Source organism: Mytilus edulis, chromosome 3, assembly GCF_963676685.1.
Source record: "Mytilus edulis chromosome 3, xbMytEdul2.2, whole genome shotgun sequence".
NCBI lineage: Eukaryota > Metazoa > Mollusca > Bivalvia > Mytilida > Mytilidae > Mytilus > Mytilus edulis.
The window spans coordinates 55950708-55963240 of NC_092346.1; the positions used below are offsets into that span (position 1 = coordinate 55950708).

General features: G+C 33.9%; 1 long non-coding RNA gene across 1 annotated transcript; it reads left to right on the top strand.

The window, feature by feature from the left end:
* Nucleotides 1–809: 809 nt before the first annotated feature.
* Nucleotides 810–12304, top strand: LOC139516900 (uncharacterized). Its single transcript, XR_011663041.1, has 3 exons — nt 810–899; nt 8812–8998; nt 12036–12304. It is a non-coding gene; the product is annotated as an uncharacterized lncRNA (long non-coding RNA).
* The last annotated feature ends 229 nt before the right edge of the window (nt 12305–12533 follow it).

Here is a 12533-nt window from a genome sequence, read left to right on the forward strand (position 1 = left end):
AGATTCCTCTTAACAAATAATGTCGTTGTTACTGTTTCAAAAAGTTATTTTTTAGTTACTTAGGATCAAGATTCCTTTTATAACACAATATAGAAAATTAGAAAAAAGTCAGAAAAAAGTACTAAAAGCACTGGCTTGCTCTACCTACTTATATTCATTGAAACGGCCATATGGAAGAGCCCTATTTCAAGACATTTTCCCTCAAAAATGTTTTCATTTTCAATATTTTCATGAAATTACAAGTGTTTTTGGTGTCAGTAAAATCTAAGTATGTAAATAGAGGGGGGTCAAATTTTTTAAATGTTTTTACTGGGGGGATCAAATAAAAATAGTGAAATATTATGGGGGGATCAAGAAATGTTATATGTAATGACCAGCTCGCCCCCCCCCCCCCCCCCCTTTTCCAAGGTAAACAATGATAAGTCCCTAAGCGGATAGTACATGTACCAGAATATATTTTCCGTTCCATATTTCACAGAACCTTGTGAATAGAGTCCCCTTAACTACTATGTAAATTACTCGACATCAATATATACCTGACCATAATTATAAATTGTTCATAAAGGTAGAACAAATTTGCACAATTTATCAATCAAAGGGATATAATTTGGCTTTACACTTATAATTTGAATATAATACATTATTTGTTGTTTGTTGTTTTAAATATTAAGTCAATTAAAATTTTTACAATACTCAAGATTACTATGCTCGCCGGTTTGTACATATCAATGTTTTCCAACTCTAAATAAGATTTACTTACTTTACTTGCTGCTCGAATCGCTTAGGACGAAAATAAATGGGACGAACTGACAATAGAAAATTCGTTTTCGGGCGTTTCCGTTTCTGATCGGAAGTAAACGGAGAGAATGTTCGGCAATGACATCCACAAGGATGTTGCGGTAAGTTAGTCTTTCAAAAAACTCATGTGAACTCACAATTTTAGTGAAGCTTTATTTGAAATATGTTTCTTTGCACACAGTCAACAATTTAAATGTCAAGTATGCACTTCTACTGCTATTAAAAGAGTCAGAAAGGCCATATTAATTTGTTATGTAAATCTGACAAATCAACATGCTTGGAAATGAGTATACTGAGAGATGTGATTAGTGATAGGGAAGGTCCAGCTATTTTTTATGCCCCATTCAGTCGGAAACCCGGTTGAAATAGAACAAAAGAATCGAAGCTCTTTGTTAGAGAAGGCGATAAATGTGTACTGTAATGTTTACTATAGTGACAATTTTTTTTAAAAGTTAATAGAAACAAACAAAATTACAATTTTCTTCTCAATCACGAAGTGTTTTATTTTAAAAACACCATTTACATAAGTTTTCAATTTATCTAGTACATAGTTGAGCAGAACAATGAGATCTCAAGTCAACGACATGGGTAACTTTCAAGTTGGATGTAGAAAACAGGGGTTAAAAAATCCACTAGCCCGACGCCCGGGACTAGATCATTTGCGCCTCGGGCAATCAAAACGTTAACCCAATATGCCCAACGGACTAGTAACAAAAAATTATTGGCGTTTCCAAAATAGATAGTGGAAAATCCCTTCATCCCTATCCTATCTTAGCCAATTAGTTTTAATTACGTCATCCGGGATTCAAAGCATTTGAACTGGTTTGTACAGGTCTAGGGTTGCGTTCAAATTCGTAGCTGCTACTAAGCTTAAGGACTAAGATTTATGACTATTGAACGTGTAGCTAGCCTAGCTGCTACAAGGCTAGCTATTTGTTCAGTAGACAAAAAATCTATGTAGCACTACGTAGCCGCTACGATATTGAACGCAACCCTGTTGTACAGTTACATGTTTTAAAAATAGAACAAGTAACTCAGGGTATCCAGGTATCATCTACTGATCGCAATATCTCACACTTTCTAAATCGATTTCTCAAAACAGGGGGTATTGTACATTGCTTCTGTCGAGATTTTCAATTAACGGTACCGGTTATTTAATGAATGGCTATTATTTATTTTGAATTAATTTTATGGGTCAATAAATTCAAAATAAATTATTGCCATTCATTATAAATAAATTTCTATCAAAAATAAGGCTCAAAGAAATTTTTATATTCTTTATATTAACAATAACAACGTACACACATGTTGGCGTATGAATACACAATGTCCGAGTGGGCGTGTCGCCATAAAAATTGACAACATTGAAAATAAAACTAATACTTTTAACCAATCAGAAGACAATAAATACACCAAATTTATTTATTGTGTATTGGTCTTGTCGGACAACTATTGAGCACGAAACAATACAACAAAATATTTCAAAATATATTAGAACGGGCACCCCAGGAACTTCGTCAGTTTCAAAGCAAAAAATCGGTAGATGAAGGGGGGTACTATTGAGGCTGAAAATTCATCCAGAAAAAATGTAAAATACGATCGGGAAAAGCGGAAAAGAACATATCTAGTGACATGGACAGAAAGATTCCCCTGGGCAAGGTCGGCTGTGGTGCCAGAATGAAATTTCCAAGACCATGTTCTGCGAATATTGCCAGTGTTTTCCCGAACACGCCAATAAAAGGTCTCCCTTGTATGTGTGGACAAAAAATATAATTATTAAACCACTTGTATTACACGATAAAACCAATAAACATGTTTTCTCTGCCAGAAAATAAACTAGTTTAAAACGGTGTATAATGTCCCCTTCAAAACATGACACCCACCATGTATTATGCAGCAAACTCTGATTTGAAAGGCATACATGGGCTAGCAGGTCAATTTTGATGGGCTAGCAGTTCTTCGAACAGGGCTAGTAAAATCCTGCTGCCAATAAGTCCTGGGCTAGTTATCTGTTACAATATTTTTTAACCCCTGAGAAAATGATTAACATCCGATTTTTTAATTTTTTTTACATATCAATCTATTAGTTCAGTAATTTTCGTGTCTGCCCTTCCATTGTGTGACTCGAGAAAAAATTCCAAAAAATGGGTAACAATAGTATCAAAAAGAGAAAATCGAGTGCACCTTTTTATGTAATGGGTGTGTTTGAGTTGAATATTTTGTCTTGATATCGTATAAAGCAAGAATATTTCATACATTGTCTCGCTTCAGGTTCTGTCAATTTTATATATCAAAGCTACAGGTTGACTTTATAACTTAAAAAAATCACAGTTCTAAAAGATGAAATATATGGGTCAAGTAAAATACCTATCTAATGAATCACAAAAACAGAGTAGGTGTGTTCGAATAGCTATTTTTTTACTAAAAGTACTTGACGACAGTCTTTCAAGTTGGATGATGAAAATGCATATCTTCGAAAAATTATAATTTTTGTGTGTGATAACTAGGGTTTATAGTCTTCAACCACTAAAAAAATCTAGTCTGCCCTTTCACGAAATATTTAATTAGAATTTTTTTAAATCAGTGTTCCAGCTAGGTTTTCAAAAGGGCAGGGTGCCAATCCTGAAAAAGGCCATTTAACGCGCGATATGATAATATGAAAATAGCATATTTTAATAAAAGATGTTAATCAAACATTTGTGTTTATTCGTTGAATCACAGGTTATACAAGAACAACATCTTTAGCCCATATAGAACTCTATCTTTCTACTTTTAAGGCTGAAAAACTTGTCAAGCAGCTTGTCACACAAGTTTTTTTTATCATTGCTTGACACAGTTGAACTTTATATGCAGTATGTTTTGAAAGGAGATCTGTTTCATACTGTTTCTATGGTCTACCACATTTTACCAGTTTCACCTTTCTACCCCTGCTGTGCTTGATGGCAATACAGCACAAAACAGCTGTGCTCAGTAAATTCACAATTTTAGGATATAAAGCAACAGTGAAAAATAGTATCAAAAATAAAGAATACAGAAAAAGATGACCAAGGCACCCTACCAACACTGCTACTAAGACCCTCTTTAACTTTTCCCATAACTCAAAATAAATACCTAAACATATTTATTCTTAAGCAAGAAGTATGGAGACACATTTTAGAATATGTAAATGGGTTACTCAATACTAGGAAAAAAATCAGATTGAGTTATCTTTCTTTATTCGGGTGTGCTCCTTCTTTGGAGGATTATAAACAGTACGTAAATATGATGTAAATATGATCACAATATGGCGGCCAATTTTGTTATTTTTGTATAAAAAATGAAGGCAGTCAATGACAAATACGTCTGAATTTTCTGTTTATTTTACAGAAAACAAGTAAAACAATGTCTTCAACGAGTTTATAATGGTTTTCCAACTTTCTGTCATTACGTTTCTTCCATGAAACTACGGTAAACATCGCAAATTGTGCCCAAGTTGTTGTATTAACATTTCTTCAAAGATAATTGCCGACTGACCGATTCTATTTGAACGAATTAATGTTGATGATCATTAATGACCCATCCGATAAACGGATTACCTATAACAACAGATTATGACACCAGTTGTAACCATTGATTAGCTTGGGGTGGTAAACAAAGTCATAATCTTTTCCCCAGGTAAAATTTAGTAATTAGCGTATCATATCAATACGCAAATTAATATGCAATCGATCTTCAAAAAAGGCAGGGCGCCCTGGAAACTGTAAAAAGGGCACAGGGCGCCACTCGGAAAAGGGCGGGCGCCGCGCCCTCTGAAAACAGCCTAGCTGGAACACTGTAAATGTTTTTGAAAATTCGAAAATTCCACCTGACAACTGATCAGACAATAGTTTTAAGTTGAATCAATGCAGACAAGATCATAACTGATGCTCATTAGCTAGTTGATACATTTGTCTTAGAAATACAACTGACATTTCAGGATCGTAATGGTGCAATGTGAAAAAATTTATCAGTTTCCAAGAGCAAAATTGGTAGCACGTCATCCCTACAATGGCTTCCATTTCTACGATTGTGAAAATGAACTGGCGTAATGGGGAGATCCTTTTGACGAAGCAGAATCCTGACTGCATTTATGGGCATTATGTTTTCTGGTCTCTGCATTTGTAAATGTTCCTTCGTCTGTCTGTCCTTTTTCAGATTAAAGTGTTAGGTCGGGGTAGTTTTTGATGAAGTTGATGTAACATCAGTGTTCCAGCTAGGTTTTCAAAAGGGCAGGGTGCCAATCCTGAAAAAGGGCATTTAACGCGCGATATGATAATATGAAAAGGGCATATTTTAATAAAAGATGTTAATCAAACATTTGTGTTTATTCGTTGAATCACAGGTTATACAAGAACAACATCTTTAGCCCATATAGAACTCTATCTTTCTTCTTTTAAGGCTGAAAAACTTGTCAAGCAGCTTGTCACACAAGTTTTTTTATCATTGCTTGGCACAGTTGAACTTTATATGCAGTATGTTTTGAAAGGAGATCTGTTTCATACTGTTTCTATGGTCTACCACATTTTACCAGTTTCACCTTTCTACCCCTGCTGTGCTTGATGGCAATACAGCACAAAACAGCTGTGCTCAGTAAATTCACAATTTTAGGATATAAAGCAACAGTGAAAAATAGTATCAAAAATAAAGACTACAGAAAAAGATGACCAAGGCACCCTACCAACACTGCTACTAAGACCCTCTTTAACTTTTCCCATAACTCAAAATAAATACCTAAACATATTTATTCTTATAAAGCAAGAAGTATGGAGACACATTTTAGAATATGTAAATGGGTTACTTAATGCTAGGAAAAAAATCAGATTGAGTTATCTTTCTTTATTCGGGTGTGCTCCTTCTTTGGAGGATTATAAACAGTACGTAAATATGATGTAAATATGATCACAATATGGCGGATGATTTTGTTATTTTCGTATCAAAAATGAAGGCAGTCAATGACAAATACGTCTGAATTTTCTGTTTATTTTACAGAAAACAAGTAAAACAATGTCTTCAACGAGTTTATAATGGTTTTCCAACTTTCTGTCATTACGTTTCTTCCATGAAACTACGGTAAACATCGCAAATTGTGCCCAAGTTGTTGTATGCACATTTCTTCAAAGATAATTGCCGACTGACCGATTCTATTTGAACAAATTAATGTGGATGATCATAATGACCCATCCGATCAACGGATTACCTATTCTCAGATCTGCAGTGACATCACAACATGTAACTGACCAATCAATGATTAGCATTTTTGTTATGTAAACAATGTTGAGAGGTGATGCGGATAAGATTCCTCTAGATTTTCCATAGACTTATTGCAAATTAATTTAATTGATATATATCGTAACCAGTTGAATATAGTAATTTTACTCTTTTAATACTGTTAAAGACACTATATAATATCTCTATTTTGATTTTTAACATACTATAACCTCTGGTTTAAAAAATAATCGGCAATATAAATAATCAGTAATCCCCTTCAAATAGATGAAAAATCTAGAGGATTCCGGATGACATCACCTCCTGACAAATGTAAATGCCAGGATGTCCGGATCTGAGAATAACAACAGATTATGACACCAGTTGTAACCATTGATTAGCTTGGGGTGGTAAACAAAGTCATAATCTTTTCCCCAGGTAAAATTTAGTAATTAGCGTATCATATCAATACGCAAATTAATATGCAATCGATCTTCAAAAAAGGCAGGGCGCCCTGGAAACTGTAAAAAGGGCACAGGGCGCCACTCGGAAAAGGGCGGGCGCCGCGCCCTCTGAAAACGGCCTAGCTGGAACACTGAACATCAACTTGAAACTTTAACTTAGTTCACATGTTCCGAATAGTATGATCTTTCTGATTTTAATGCTAAATTAGACTTTATACCCCATTTTCACAGTTCACTGAACTAAGAAAATGAAAGTGGATGGGGTATCCATGTACTAGGGATGCATTCTTGTCTTGTTTCTGTTCTCTTTACTTAAGTTTACCATAACCAAATGTTATGAAACTTCTACATAATGCTTATTACCAAATTTTTGAATTTTGGTGTTGTCACTTTTACCAATCTAGACTAGAGTTTATATGCCTTTTTTTTACGACTGCAAAAATTGAAAAAATTTTGGTCGTATATTGGTATCACGTTAGTTTGTAGTCATCGTTGTCCGGAGACATTTGGTTTTCACACTCTAACTTTAGTAAAAGTAAATAGAAATCTATGAAATTTCAACACAAGGTTTATGACCACAAAAGAAAGGTTTGGATTGATTTTGGGAGTTTTGGTCCCAACAAATTAGGGTCCAAAAGGGTCCAAAATTAAACTTTGTTTGATTTCATCAAAAAATGAATTATTGGGGTTCTTTGATATGCCAAATCTAACTGCATTCAGATTCTTAATTTTTGGTCCTATTTTCAAATTGGTCTACAATTAGGTCCAAAGGGTCCAAAATTAAACTTAGCTTGATTTTAACAAAAACTGAATTCTTGGAGTTCTTTGATATGCTGAATCTAAACATGTACTTAGATTTTTGTTTATGGGCCCAGTTTTCAAGTTGGTCCAAATCAGGGTCCAAAATTATTATATTAAGTATTGAGCAATATCAAGAAATTTTCAATTGCACAGTATTCTGCAATAGCAAGAAATCTTCAATTGCACAGTATTGCCCAATAGCAAGAAATCTTCAATTGCACAATATTGTGCAATAGCAAGAAAACTTCAATTGCACAGTATTGTGCAATAGCAAGAAATATCTAATTGCACAATATTGCGCAATAGCAAGAAATTTTCAATTTCACAGTTTTGCGCAATAGCAAGAAATATTCATTTGCACAGTTTTGCGCAATAGCAAGAAATATTCATTTGCACAGTATTTTCCCGTTTTCAAATTGGTCTACATTAATATAAGGTCCAAAGGGTCAAAAATGAAATTTTGTTTGATTTCAACAAAAATTGAATATGTATGGGGTTCTTCAATATGCTGAATCTAACCATGTATTTAGTGTTTTAATATTTGGGCCCGGATATCAAATTGGTCCACATTGAGGTCTATAAAGGGTCTAAAATGGAACATTAATTGATTTCTTGGAGTTCTATGATATGCTGAATCTAACCATGTATTTAGATTTTGGATATTGGACCATAACTATGATAGGTAAATGTCCAATTTAAAATTTTTAAGTTTTAAGTTTAAGTTCTTAGACCACATTCATTCTGTGTCAGAAACCTATGTTGAGTCAACTATTTAATCACAATCCAAATTCAGAGTTGTATCAAGCTTAAATGTTGTGTCCATACTTGCCCCAACTGTTCAGGGTTCAACCTCTGCGGTCATATAAAGCTGCGCCCTGCAGAGCATCTGGTTTCAAATGTTATGAGACAGTCACAGACTCATACACAATACTCATAACATGTTACCATAAAACTCAGATCAAGTACAAATTTTGCTTGCTTGGTTTTTACTGTTCTTCAGTTATGTCCCTTTATAACTATATGATATGCAAGCAGGGGCATCATCTGAGTCCTATCAACACATTCTACATTTATTTCAAAAATAAAATACAATACAATACCCATACATAAGCATGATAAGCTATATTTTGAAGTTCATTTGCCACCAAATTGTTTCAAAGATTTGAATTTCAGATGCAAACAAATTAAACAACTCCTGTTACAAATTTAAAGATGAAATACTGTACCCTTGTCTGAAATTTTGCAATTATATCAAATGTTTGACTGCTAGCCAGCCAATCAGATATTTTGGTCATCTTTTAAGACCTGCCAGCAATTGTTATGATAAAAGAACACAATTAAAAGTGTTTATCAATGTTTACATGTTTACTATTTATTAAAAAAATCATCTTTAGTGTGCATCAATCTGTATTCCTTCTATCATTCTATTCCAATATTACATGCAATATTATTTAATTGACTTTTAATTATTCTTATTGTAGAGATACACACAGAGTTAATTAACTTTTAATTATTCTTATTGTAGAGATACACACAGAGTTTGAGACATTATAGCTGGTGGTTTAAAAGAAACTTCATATCGATAGCTGTCCCTGGTACTGTTTTCTATTTTATTTACAACGATTTGCAGAGAACTCGTAAATTTAAGGCAAAAAAGAAATTAGAGGCATTGCAGACAGGAGATTTAGAAGTACCACAATAAAATGGGGAAAGTGAGTACAGTGAATTTGATATTGGGAGTATTCAATAGTCTACATTATTTCTGCTTCTATGTGGTTAATCTGCAGTCCAAAATTCCATAATGCAGATATACTGTGCGCGTGTGTCAACCAGTACACGCCAAGTTAAAAATAACAAAAACTTTTGTGTATTTACAGGAACCATGCGCGTAGCTACGTTTACGTCAAAACGCCCGGGCGTACACTTGAATTTTGAAAATAAAACAAATATTCGACATAGAATAAGAAAAACTGATCAAAAGCACATCAGACTTGTGCTTCTTTTTTCAATGGATTGTATATGCTGTTTGTATTTTTGTCGAGCCTGTGATTTATGTCCCAAAAGCGAGACAAAGCGGCGTCAATATTTTGGTTCCGAATGTGCATAAAGTCTTTTGAATGACTCTCCGTGAAATTTTACGAGAGTTGGACCGTGAGAAACTTTTTATGATAAAAGAGTATTCAGAGCAATAATAAAAATGCAAGTATACCTTTAATTTTCCCGTATCTTAAGGACAAAATGTATTTCTTTCTGTAATTAATAAGTGGTCGCAGTTTGGGCTTACATTTTGTTATTTCTCAATTACATTAACTACTTGTCGAACCTTCATTGAATTTTATAAAAATGCCGAAGAAGCTTATTCTATGACTAATGTCTAAAGCTAAAATTTTGAAATCATTTGTTTTCGTTCATTTTCTGTTCTTTTCTGATAGACAGATAGCCGGACTCTTCTTTACGCAATTAATTATTTTACATGCTCAATTTGGATCCTCAATGCTCTTCAACTTTGTACTTGTTTGGCTTTATATATTTTTTGATATGAGCGTCACTGATGAGTCTTATGTAGACGAAACGCGCGTCTGGCGTACTAAATTATAATCCTGGTACCTTTGATAACTATTTACACCACTGGGTCGATGCCACTGCTGGTGGACGTTTCGTCCCCGAGGGTATCACCAGCCCAGTAGTCAACACTTCGGTGTTGACATGAATATCAATAATGTGGTCATTTTTATAAATTTACCGTTTACAAAAGTTTGAATTTTTCGAAAACTAAGGATTTTCTTATCCCAGGCATAGATTACCTTAGCCGTATTTGGCACAACTTTTTGGAATTTTGGATCCTCAATGCTCTTCAACTTTGTACTTGTTTGGCTTTATATATATTTTGATATGAGCATCACTGATGAGTCTTATGTAGACGAAACGCGTGTCTGGCGTACTAAATTATAATCCTGGTACCTTTGATGACTAATTATAAACTTTCATAGATTGTCGTGAAATATCCCAGATCAAGAAGAAAGTATAAAAAGAAAATTTTGGATTTTTTTTAAATCCCTTTAAAGGAATGATTAATTGATTCACTTTTTGTGGGAAGAAATCCTAGGTGTTCCAGAACATTTTTTATATTGCACCTCTTAGAATTTTTTTTTTAGTGTTTATTAAAAGGTTCTTTTGTCGATTGTATGCTCACTCACGTCACCCTTTAAACTTATTTAAAAGTAATATTGGTTTGGACGTTTTCTCTAAAACCAATCACCATTAGGCTAGCTTCCAGTTTAACACGATGAATACGTTAACATATTACAAAATTTAACCAAAACAAATTAACCATTTAGATTCAAAAGTATGTTGCTATCAATGATTTTTATTGACAAGAATCATTATGGTATCTCGTTCTCGATAGTTTTCGGGGGCTTAGTCCCTTTCGAACCCACTACCAGCAGGTGCTTTAACAATGAGCGGGTGTCATCTGTCATATCCCTCGCCAAGGTTCGGGCGTACACGTAAAAATGACCCAGCTATGCCACTGCAAAAACAAATAAAATTATGTGATGTTTGCAACAACTGTACAGGGTTAAAATCAGGTATCAATAGTCACGCAAGGAATTGCTACACACAGACCCCGAAGGGTCTGTTGTTAGGGCTTGGATGGCACTTTCAGGTAGTTGGTTCCAGTCAACAATTGTTCTTGGGATGAAACTGTATTTATAGGCATCTGTTGAAGTGCTGACTCTGGAAAACCTGTCTCTGTGGTATTGTCGCCTGGGTTGTTACAGTTGGTCTCCTGATGTAATCTGGAATAATGACTGATGCTTCTCCATGTAGGATCTTATAAAGGATTATGAGCCTGGCTCCTTGTCTTCGTGTTGCTAGTGTTGGCCAGCCAAGTGTCTGTAGAATGTTGGTTACAGTACCTGGTTCTCGAGAATAGGTTGTTGTTAAAAATCGGGCAGCTCTTCCTTGTACCATCTCGATTTGGTTAATATGGCACTTTTTGTGCTGCATTTTCATGAACTTTCTTTTTTTGGGATAAGATCATTTTGATTTTGATTTATAATTAACATTAACAAAGTATGCAAAAGAGAATAGCTGCCAGCTCAAAATATTTTTATCATTTATTGTCTTGATGTGAAAATATTTTTTGGAGGTATGAAGATAAAAACAACTTCTGACACTTCCAATCCATTTCTGTGTCAAAATTAATTTATACCAAAGTACAAACTTGTATATGGTACAGTGACATTATGTTTAGTTATTTTCTCTCATCTCTGTTTTACTAATATCTGTCTTCATGAAATGGACATGCTTTAATTATTTGTCCCTGGACATTAATCAACAATAAATTAATTTACCTGTCTTTTTCCAGTTGTTGGGATTTGAAGAATAGTATAACTTTCATAATTGGTTTAAAAATGGTTCCTTGTTTTCTATTAACGCTAAGCTCCTTTGAAACTACACATCCTATTGCCATAACTTTAGATTGCTTTCATTGATAATGTGCAATTAAGTAATTTTGGAATTGGTGAACAGATGATTATTTAAAATACTTTTTGAAATATCCTATTTTTTCTTGCAACATTTTGATATTAACAAGAAGGGCTTACCATACAGATTTCTTCTTGCAGCTGCTTATTGTAAAAGGATTTATTAGAAAATCAATAACAAGTATGAACCTTAAACTTGTCCTAATCCTTGGTGAGTTACATTTTAATTGTTGAATAATCTTTTATTCTTCTTTTTTTTCAGATGGAAAAATTCACCATGTTGAATCCTAAATTCTATAGATATTATGCTAGTTTAGCAACAATTATGGTACTATGGAAGTTTGGACACTGGTATACAGAGAGGGTTGACAATAACATGAATCTTTTCAAAAACAAAAGCAAATTATTTGGAGGACGTACTGTTTATCCAGAAGAAAGGTGGTGATGTTTTTTTGTCGAAAGAGTTGTAATTTTTATGTGTTGAAAGAAAAATTAAAAATAAAATGATACTTTTGTAATGTGAAAAAGAAATCTTGTTTCTTTGGATTGCAAAATGTCTCTTATGGCATGCGTGTGACTGCTATCAACATAATGCTTCTGTTGGCACAATATTGTTAAAAGTGTATTGAGGGTTATGTTGATTAGACAACTTAAAAGACATCTAAAGGCTGACATCTATATATAACAATAACTCACAGGAGTCAATAACATATATTAGGGCCCCGCCTTTAGGCGGGTCGCCCTATAGTGATCAGTCTGT